The sequence below is a fragment of the Tupaia chinensis genome, unplaced genomic scaffold (assembly GCF_000334495.1).
Source record: "Tupaia chinensis unplaced genomic scaffold, TupChi_1.0 Scaffold000216_1, whole genome shotgun sequence".
Classification (NCBI taxonomy): Eukaryota; Metazoa; Chordata; class Mammalia; order Scandentia; family Tupaiidae; genus Tupaia; species Tupaia belangeri.
Genome location: NW_006159691.1, coordinates 3055414 through 3064404, shown reverse-complemented (window position 1 = coordinate 3064404; position 8991 = coordinate 3055414). Strand labels below are relative to the sequence as shown.

The window sequence follows — 8991 nt, the reverse complement described above, 5'->3', positions numbered from 1 at the left end:
TAGGTACTACATGACTTGAATTATACTAGATCATTTAAAAATAATTTGGTTATTCTTGTGTTTTATTTTTTCAGATAAACTTTAAAATGGTTCTTTTTTTAAGTTATTCAATAAAAGATTCATATGATTGAAGTTGTATTAAACCTATTCTTTTAATTTTTGGTAGAATTGGCTTCCCCCCCGACCCCCAATTTGCCAGAGAGTATGTATGTACACCAGAGAAGAGCAGCAGAGAGATGGAGAAAAATAAGAAAGCTTCTTCACATGGGGGATGGTCATGTCTCAATTTCTTCTTCTTCATCTCTCTCACCTTTTCAGATTTGGGGCATGCATGCACACATGCCTGGTATGTTTTTCAGGTTGCCATGTCCTGGACTTGAACCATGCAGTTGATCCAGTGAAATCTTAGCCACCATGCTACTTGGCTGGCCTAAAATGGTTCTTTTCTATTTAGATTTTTTTGCCATAGGGTGAGTACACTCACTGGAGAGAGACAGAAAGAGAAGAGAAATGAGAAATCATTCCCCCCGGGGGAGGAGCAAAGATAGCCATGGTGTTATCCCTTCTCCATTCTCCTCTTGGAATTTTGGGCACGCACACATACATATCCAGCATGTTTTTCAAGTCACCACGTCTGGGACTTGAACTTCAGTCAGCCATGAGGAATCTAGTGCCCTCACCACCATGTCACCTGCTGAATTGGCATTTTTAACTATCATGATTCTTACTGTCTTCTGCATTTGCTCATTTATGCCTATCTTCTTTTAGCTCTCAATATAGAGTTCTATAGTTTTCTTTATGTGGGTCCTGCACATTTCTCAAGTTTATTATTAGGCTTCTTCATTTTTGTGTTATTGTGAACACAATTTTTCTCCATTATGTTTTCCAACATATAACTGATGCTATATTAATGAATTAACTCACTAGTTCACACTATAGAGAAACCACTTATTTTGCATGCTTATTTTATAACTTGTGCCTTTATTACATTTTCTTATCATAGTTGGGGTTACAAGGAATATTTCTTTAATTGTGATAATTTTGAGGTTTCATTTTCAAAAATAATTGTGGTGATTTTTAAACATGTATGCATATTTTTGGACACTGGTTTATAAGAAGGACAAGCCTACATCCTCTCCCCTTGAATCAAAGCTGACCTTAGCGAATCCCTCATGACTAATAAAAAATCCAACAGAATTAATGCTGTGTAACTTTGAAGGTTAGGTCAGAGAAAGTAACTTAATTTCTACCAGGAGTTCTTGAGACACTCACTCATTCTTGGGGGAGCCAGGGACTACATAATAAGTCTGACTAGTCGGAGATGTCTATACTGGAGATACTACATGTAAATACTTAAGTCAACAGCTCAACTGATCTTCCAGCCAAGAGCCAGCATCAACTGCAGACATATGCATGAGCTGTCTGGAAAATGCAGCCCAGATGAGGCTTAAAATTGACCACAGTCCTAGTGGATATCTGACTGTAATCACATGAGAGACTCTAAACAAGAATTGCCCAACTGAACCCTTTGTGAATTCCCGACCCACAAAATCATGAACAAAATAAAAAGTTATTTTGGGCTAATTTGTTACATAGCACTGGTAACCATAATACCAATCAATTTTTTTCTTGCTTAACTGGACTAGCCACATTGGCATCAGCCAAAAATTCTGAATAATAGTCATGATGTAGATATCCATGAATATAATGGAGATACACTTAACTTTTCTTTATCATTGGGTTGTTGGAAAAGTCCTCATGCATTTTCACATAGAAAAACATGTCCTGACTTTTCCGACAACCCAGTAATACATTTGTCTTTTATATTAAACATCCCGTAGTAACTGAGAACTCCAAATGATCAGTGTGGCTAGAGGTGACAAAAGTTTATTTCGCGTACATATAAAGTTTGTGGGACTCAGGTAACTACCAAAAGCAACCATCTGCCTGAGGTGATTCAAGGATCCAGGTTGATGGAGGCTCCCCTACTCTACAACTGCACCAGCTACAACACAGGACCTGGAGAGTCTCTCACCAGCAATTAAATACTTTGGCATAAAACTGCTACCCATCAGATTTGCTTAAAGTCCTTGGCCAGCTCTTGTGCTCATTGGTGCATTGTACCAACTAATATCAAGGACAGTGGGAAAGTGTAATCTTCCTTTATGTGCAAATGGAGTAGAGAGGTGGATATGGGTGAACCACAGTAATGTCTATGACTTGTTATTTTTACTTCTTATTCTGTAATTACTAGCTGTTGTATCAGGAATAGATATTAAGTTTGGTGACAAAGCTTTTAAATATTAAGATGATTTTCTTTTGTACCTATAGGCTTCCTCAAACTGAAGTCTTTTTAAAATTCTTCTCTAAATTCTTGGCTTACAGACTATTTGGATAAAGAACATTATTTTTAAAAAGCAACATTTACAAGTGTGACTAGTCTGGAAGATCTAGGAATATGTGTGTGTGTGTGTGTGTTCCCATGTACTCTTTCATTTGGCATCTATGCTATTTTAGCTTTATAATATTCATAATGTGAATTGTGAAGCTTTCTCATACTTTCCTTGTTTTAGACTAGAACATACTGCATAGAAATTATTTTTTGTTTGAAAGTTTGATCAAGCTCAATCATCAAACTATCTTATATGTTTTTGGGAAGAAATAACAAATTTTTTTTCTATGGTAATTGGTCTACTCAAATTTTCTATTGCTTGAGCCAATTTTGGTAATATTTATACATTGCTAAAATCACTTACTTGATCAAGATTTTAAAATTTACTAGCCTGAGTTGTACATAATATCCTTTTATAATGATGTATAATTTTCACATTCACTATTATATCCTTTTTATGTTTCCTAATTTTGAGTATTTTTGTTTTATCTTGATTAGGCTTGTCAGCAATTTGTTTTGTTGGATACAACCCCACAAACAAGCTCTTGGATTTAGTGATCAAATCGAGTGCTTTTCTGCATTTGTATTCTTTGTAAAATCTCTTCTTTTTCTTGGCAGAGACTCGATTTCATAGGCAGGAACTTTTTCTCTGATTCCTCAAAGTGAACCTCTGCTTTTGAACTCCTGCATCTTTTCATGTGTCTGCTGATGTCTCCCGCTTGTTCATCCTTACTGGCAAAGTTCTGAGCTTCCTTGGAGTTGGGAGCTGCTGAAGATCATCATGGAGGGGCTAGAAGAAGAGGAAAGGGGAAGTCGAGGTTTGCAGTTATCTTTCTCTGCCAGTTCAGAAGTCTGACAGTATGAGTGGGAGATAGGGGCTCTTAGTAAGGGGAGCCTCCTCAGCCCAAAAAGACTTGTATTTGCACTTAGTGGTGGCTGGAACATCCCCACTCCTCTATCGCCCCCATCTTCCTGGCACGATTCCTCTACTAGGAGCTAGCTAGCTGCCTGTAGGTTTGTCAGGGGTCATGTCCTGCCCAGGGTAGGCTGGAAGTAAATATTGATGCAGTCCTTGACATGTACATGGATCCCAGACCAGATGCTCACCCAACCCTGCCTGGGCTGGTCATTTTGTTGTGAGGCCTTTACACAGCTCTTGTTCCTTCTCACTGTCTACTGGGCAGGCTCGCCAACTATTTTAGCAAAAATGTGAGTTGACTACTCCCAAACCTGAGTAGCAAATAAACATTATGACACATAGGATGAGCCTAGGATATGAATAAAGCCTCTCCCCTGGAGTTGCTTATACCAAGTACATTTTTGTCTTTGGATCAAAAGCTTACTAGATAGCTGGCAGCCCTCTATGGGTACTGGAAGAGCCTCATCTCAGACTAACAGCTGAAGGATGGGCTATTGGGCATACTGTCCCATCCCAGAATAATGCTTAAACCTAGCTTCCCATTTAATATTTCCTTAAAAGCAAGGCCTGATACAGTGTTTTATTTGGAAATATGGTTCTAGGAAGCAATGAGGTTAAGAGGTGTAAGTCAGGGAAGGGGGGAGGGAGGCATAATGCAAGTGTGTTACAGAGTTGGCTATTCCTATGAGGGTTTGTTGGCTCATCCTGGTACCATGTGAAAAGTTACTGTAATATAGTTCAGGATTGCCTTCAGAGGGAAGAAAGGGGAGGCATTGTCCACAGTCTTTAGTCTCCTGTTAGTCAAAGGTTGCACCATGGGGCGTTAATGCCCACACATTTCTGGGTGGCACATCAGATGGGTTCCCGTGGGCATTTCAGAGCAGATCATCTGAAAATAAGAGGCAGGAAGCAAGAGGTGCAGAGCCTGTCTGCATCGTGGCCCTCTCCTGTCTGAACTCTGTAGAAGCCTATTCAGAAATGATCAGGGCAGCCATGATGAGACAAGATGAGAGATCCAGAATATTTGACGTGGTATGCATAGCTATCTGTTTTATCTAGTCTTGTATACATTCAACTAACAACCTCTTTATGCTTCTCTTCAGGGTGCTCCAGTTGGGAAGCATGAGAGCTAAAATCCTCAGTGTTCATTTCTACAAGTTTCTCCCTGCCATTATCCCTCCCATAGAGGTTTTCTTCAATGTCATTTTATCTCTCAAGAGATAGAAATGGACGTTTTTGAGTGAGTACAGAACATCTGGAGCCAGCACCTGGGAAGGATGTACCACTTCATCTTCTTTGAGGCTCTTTTATATCTTTGTAGTAAAATATGATTTAGCAACAGTCACTGATTACGATTCTCATTTCTACTTCTTTTGTCTTATAATCAGAGGAAATTCCTCTCAGTTTCACCCAATGGTTTGATTGCCAGGTGTAGCCACTGGTTTCCAGCTTTAGCTATGTATGTTTAGGTGTTTTAGAGGAAAGCAGGATGAGATGGGGTCAGTTCTCATTATAACAAGGACAGAGGTTTGCTTCTTGGCCCTGCCCTGTCTTGCCTGCATAAAGGAATGGATTCACCTTCTATCTGGAAACATACTTACATAGCGATTAGGCTCCTCATCATTCAAAAGGAAATGTTAATTCTCTTTCTGGCTCAGGTGGCTCTTAAAGCCAGGCTCTAAACTCAAACAACTATGAACAGCTACTTTGCTGGTAATTTTCTGGTATAAAAGCCTCCAGCTCATGGACACTCAGAGAGACCAGAATTGTGGTACTTGGATCGTGTAATACTCAAGATTCTGTGAGCCTACACCTGGTTTAAGTCTGACTTGCAGAGAACTGTGTAGCTGGACCCTTTTTTGGGTCTTGCTGTTTAGAGCTTTCCCTAAGTAGTTCTATGGCATGAGGCCATCAGCCTTCAGGGAGAGGAATGCATTATGTTTGTTAAGGATGTCACCGAAGCCATTATTTGTTAAGGGGAATAATGAGAAAAATTCTCCCAAATTTCATAGAGGGACCACTTTTATTTATGCTGAGAAACTGCTTTATATTTTCTTTTGGACACTGAGTTGACTAAATGCATTTCCCTTTTTGGGAGACTGGGCAGTGCCAAGTTTTTGTATCTCTCTCTCTTTCTTTTTTTCCTTGCTATAGGGCTTGTGCGCTCGCCAGAAAGAGAGAGACAGAAATTGAGAAATCACCCCTCAGGAGGGATGGCCACGCCACAATCCCTTCTCCATTCTCCTCTCTGGATCTTGGGCATGCACGCACATGCGGCTGGCGTAAGTTTAAGCCACCGGTTCCAGGACTCAAACTGCGGTCGGCTACATGGGAGTCTAGCGACATAGCCATTATACTAACTGCTGGTCCCAGTTTTTGCTTCTCTTGATCCAGATATATCTGTCCTGTTCTCATTTTACTACATTGTACTCTCCCACCTTTTCACATATTTGGTCCTTATAGGTATGAAAGTAACATAAAATTTAGAAAATGTGGAAAGTTACAAAGAGCAAAAATTACTCATGTTTCCTATGATGAAACATAATAACCATGAATGAACAAAGTTGTTCATAGATTTACATATTCACTGTATTTTCTTTATGAAGCTGTATTTCCATCCTCCCGTGTACTCTAGAAATCCTGGAATAACTAAACTTTGTTCCAATGCCTTGCTTTTTCCCAGGTAATCATCCCAAACTCTCCACCCCCTCCTCTGGAAATGAGTGTCATTTCTTGATGTGTGCCGTATCTCTGCCCTATGTCAGTAGAGGTTCTAGGCCCAGTCCATTTGCTAAGTTTCAAGAGAAAACCCCTTAGGACAAACACTTGTGGAATCTAGTTGCATTTCCTAACGAGTAAGTGGTCAAAAAGTTTCAAGGGACAAAAGAAATAAGCAGAACATTTAAGGGACAAAAATGAAAAATAATCTGTTGATGATAATACGGATAGTAATATCTTCCCAACATATTCATGATGGGAAAATTCATTTGGTATGCTGTGCCATTTGGTATGCAGTGCTCACAGTGATTGAGTGTAAAACAATAGTAATAATAATAATAATAATGAAAAATTAAACAATCAAAAGGTTAAAAAATTCTAAAATTAATCAGACGGCTTCCTTTCTGTATCTTGTGATCTTTTGACTTTCTCCCTTTGCCCTTCTTACCATCCCTTTAATTCTGTTAGAGGACATTAAATCCCTCTTCTTGACTCCTGCATGGCATATTGGTGAACTCATGCCAAGTCCCCAGGAGTTAAGGGCATCTAGGTTCCTTGAATAAAGACAAAAGTCTTCCAGATAGAGACCATGGAAGTAGGAGAAGATCTTAGGACAAATCATAGTTACCAGAGACCAGTCAAGGTGCTCCTAGATCTGATGTGAGTTACACTCCAGGTCCAGCCACACAGGAAGGCCAAGCCAGGACCCACATGGGCAGCCAGTAGTCATGTAAAGAAAACTGCATTACTTTTATAAGTCTCTTTCCAGGGCCACAGCACACAAGGGTGGGTGTCCAAAAGTGAGGGTGGCTTCCTTATCATCACCTTAGTCCTAATGGACCTAAACCAGCTAGCTTCAAGTGTCTCAGGTTCAGGAGTACTGTGAAGGTGTCAAGGAAAATAAAGCATATTTATTTAAGCATATTTCTATGGACATATGACTATGGTATGTTGTGAGAAGAAGCGAGTCTCAGAATATAACATGCATTTATGTAGAAAATATATGTATGTTTATAGAAAGGTCTGGCTGGGGATAAAATATTAACAAGTACTTTCCAGAAAGGGAACTTTCACCTTATGCCTCAAACAATTTCGTATCGAATTCTTTCAAGTGAGTATGTACTATTTTCATAATAATGTTTTCAAAGATATTTCCATTTTGGAGAAAAATGATATGCCCCAATATATCTTTGTTATTAGGAGTTATGTAAGATTTTTTCTTTCTTTCTAATTTTCTTTTCCCAGTGTCATCTATTGCATTTTTGGCCAAAGAATAACTATAGCAGGCAGAAGAAGTAAGATTAATATGACCAAGAACAGGGACCAACAGAGTAATGGTTACATTGTTGGACTTCCGTGGAGTTGACCATGGTTTGAGTCCCAGACCTTGCAGCTTAAAAGTCATACTGGGCACTTGGCATGTGTGCCCAAAATCCCAAGAGGAGAATGGAAGAGAAGGGACTGTGGCATGGCCATCCCCACCTGGGGAATGATATCTCACTTTCTGTCTCTCTGTGTTTCTGTCTCTCTGGTGAGCACAGGCACCCTAGAGCAAAAATCTCTCTAAAAAATTATGACCAAGGAAAAAGTGATAAGGATAATTAGCAGGCTGGACACTGGGTTTCCAACTTAGGACTTAAGCTACCATGTGTTCTTGAGACTGTATGGCTTGGTGGGGGTTGGGAGGGAATCTGAAGGGCACTACATCAAGGTTCCTCAGGCAGAAGAACTCTAAAAAGTTTTCCAAGGGAGAAGGAGAACAAAGGGAACACTTAGCCATAGTGCTGTGGCTCTTGTTTCCAGTTCCATGCTCATACCTGGATATACACAAAGAATATGGGAAGCAGTGAACTCCAGGAATTGGTTCTAGTTGTTTCTTCTGCTTGTCCAGAAACTAGAGAGCATATACATGTAATTCAGAGACTGGCAGTCTCACACCCTAGCTTGAGAACTGGCTTGTCTTCTTTTCTCTTGAGCCCATATTTGTCCCTCACTAACAGCAATGGCATTTTAGTAATAATAATAATAATAATGAAAAATTAAACAATCAAAAGGTTAAAAAATTCTAAAATTAATCAGACGGCTTCCTTTCTGTATCTTGTGATCTTTTGACTTTCTCCCTTTGCCCTTCTTACCATCCCTTTAATTCTGTTAGAGGACATTAAATCCCTCTTCTTGCCTCCTGCATGGCATATTGGTGAACTCATGCCAAGTCCCCAGGAGTTAAGGGCATCTAGGTTCCTTGAATAAAGACAAAAGTCTTCCAGATAGAGACCATGGAAGTAGGAGAAGATCTTAGGACAAATCATAGTTACCAGAGACCAGTCAAGGTGCTCCTAGATCTGATGTGAGTTACACTCCAGGTCCAGCCACACAGGAAGGCCAAGCCAGGACCCACATGGGCAGCCAGTAGTCATGTAAAGAAAACTGCATTACTTTTATAAGTCTCTTTCCAGGGCCACAGCACACAAGGGTGGGTGTCCAAAAGTGAGGGTGGCTTCCTTATCATCACCTTAGTCCTAATGGACCTAAACCAGCTAGCTTCAAGTGTCTCAGGTTCAGGAGTACTGTGAAGGTGTCAAGGAAAATAAAGCATATTTATTTAAGCATATTTCTATGGACATATGACTATGGTATGTTGTGAGAAGAAGCGAGTCTCAGAATATAACATGCATTTATGTAGAAAATATATGTATGTTTATAGAAAGGTCTGGCTGGGGATAAAATATTAACAAGTACTTTCCAGAAAGGGAACTTTCACCTTATGCCTCAAACAATTTCGTATCGAATTCTTTCAAGTGAGTATGTACTATTTTCATAATAATGTTTTCAAAGATATTTCCATTTTGGAGAAAAATGATATGCCCCAATATATCTTTGTTATTAGGAGTTATGTAAGATTTTTTCTTTCTTTCTAATTTTCTTTTCCCAGTGTCATCTATTGCATTTTTGGCCAAAGAAT

General features: G+C 39.5%; 1 long non-coding RNA gene across 1 annotated transcript in view; it reads left to right on the top strand.

The window, feature by feature from the left end:
* The window catches only part of LOC114007680 (uncharacterized), a 68060-nt gene extending 63419 nt beyond the window's left edge, over nt 1-4641 (top strand). The window contains exons 2-3 of the long non-coding RNA XR_003549265.1: nt 3011-3210; nt 4415-4641. This is a non-coding gene — a long non-coding RNA (uncharacterized LOC114007680). The remainder of the gene's footprint in view (nt 1-3010; nt 3211-4414) is intronic.
* Nucleotides 4642-8991: the final 4350 nt, after the last annotated feature.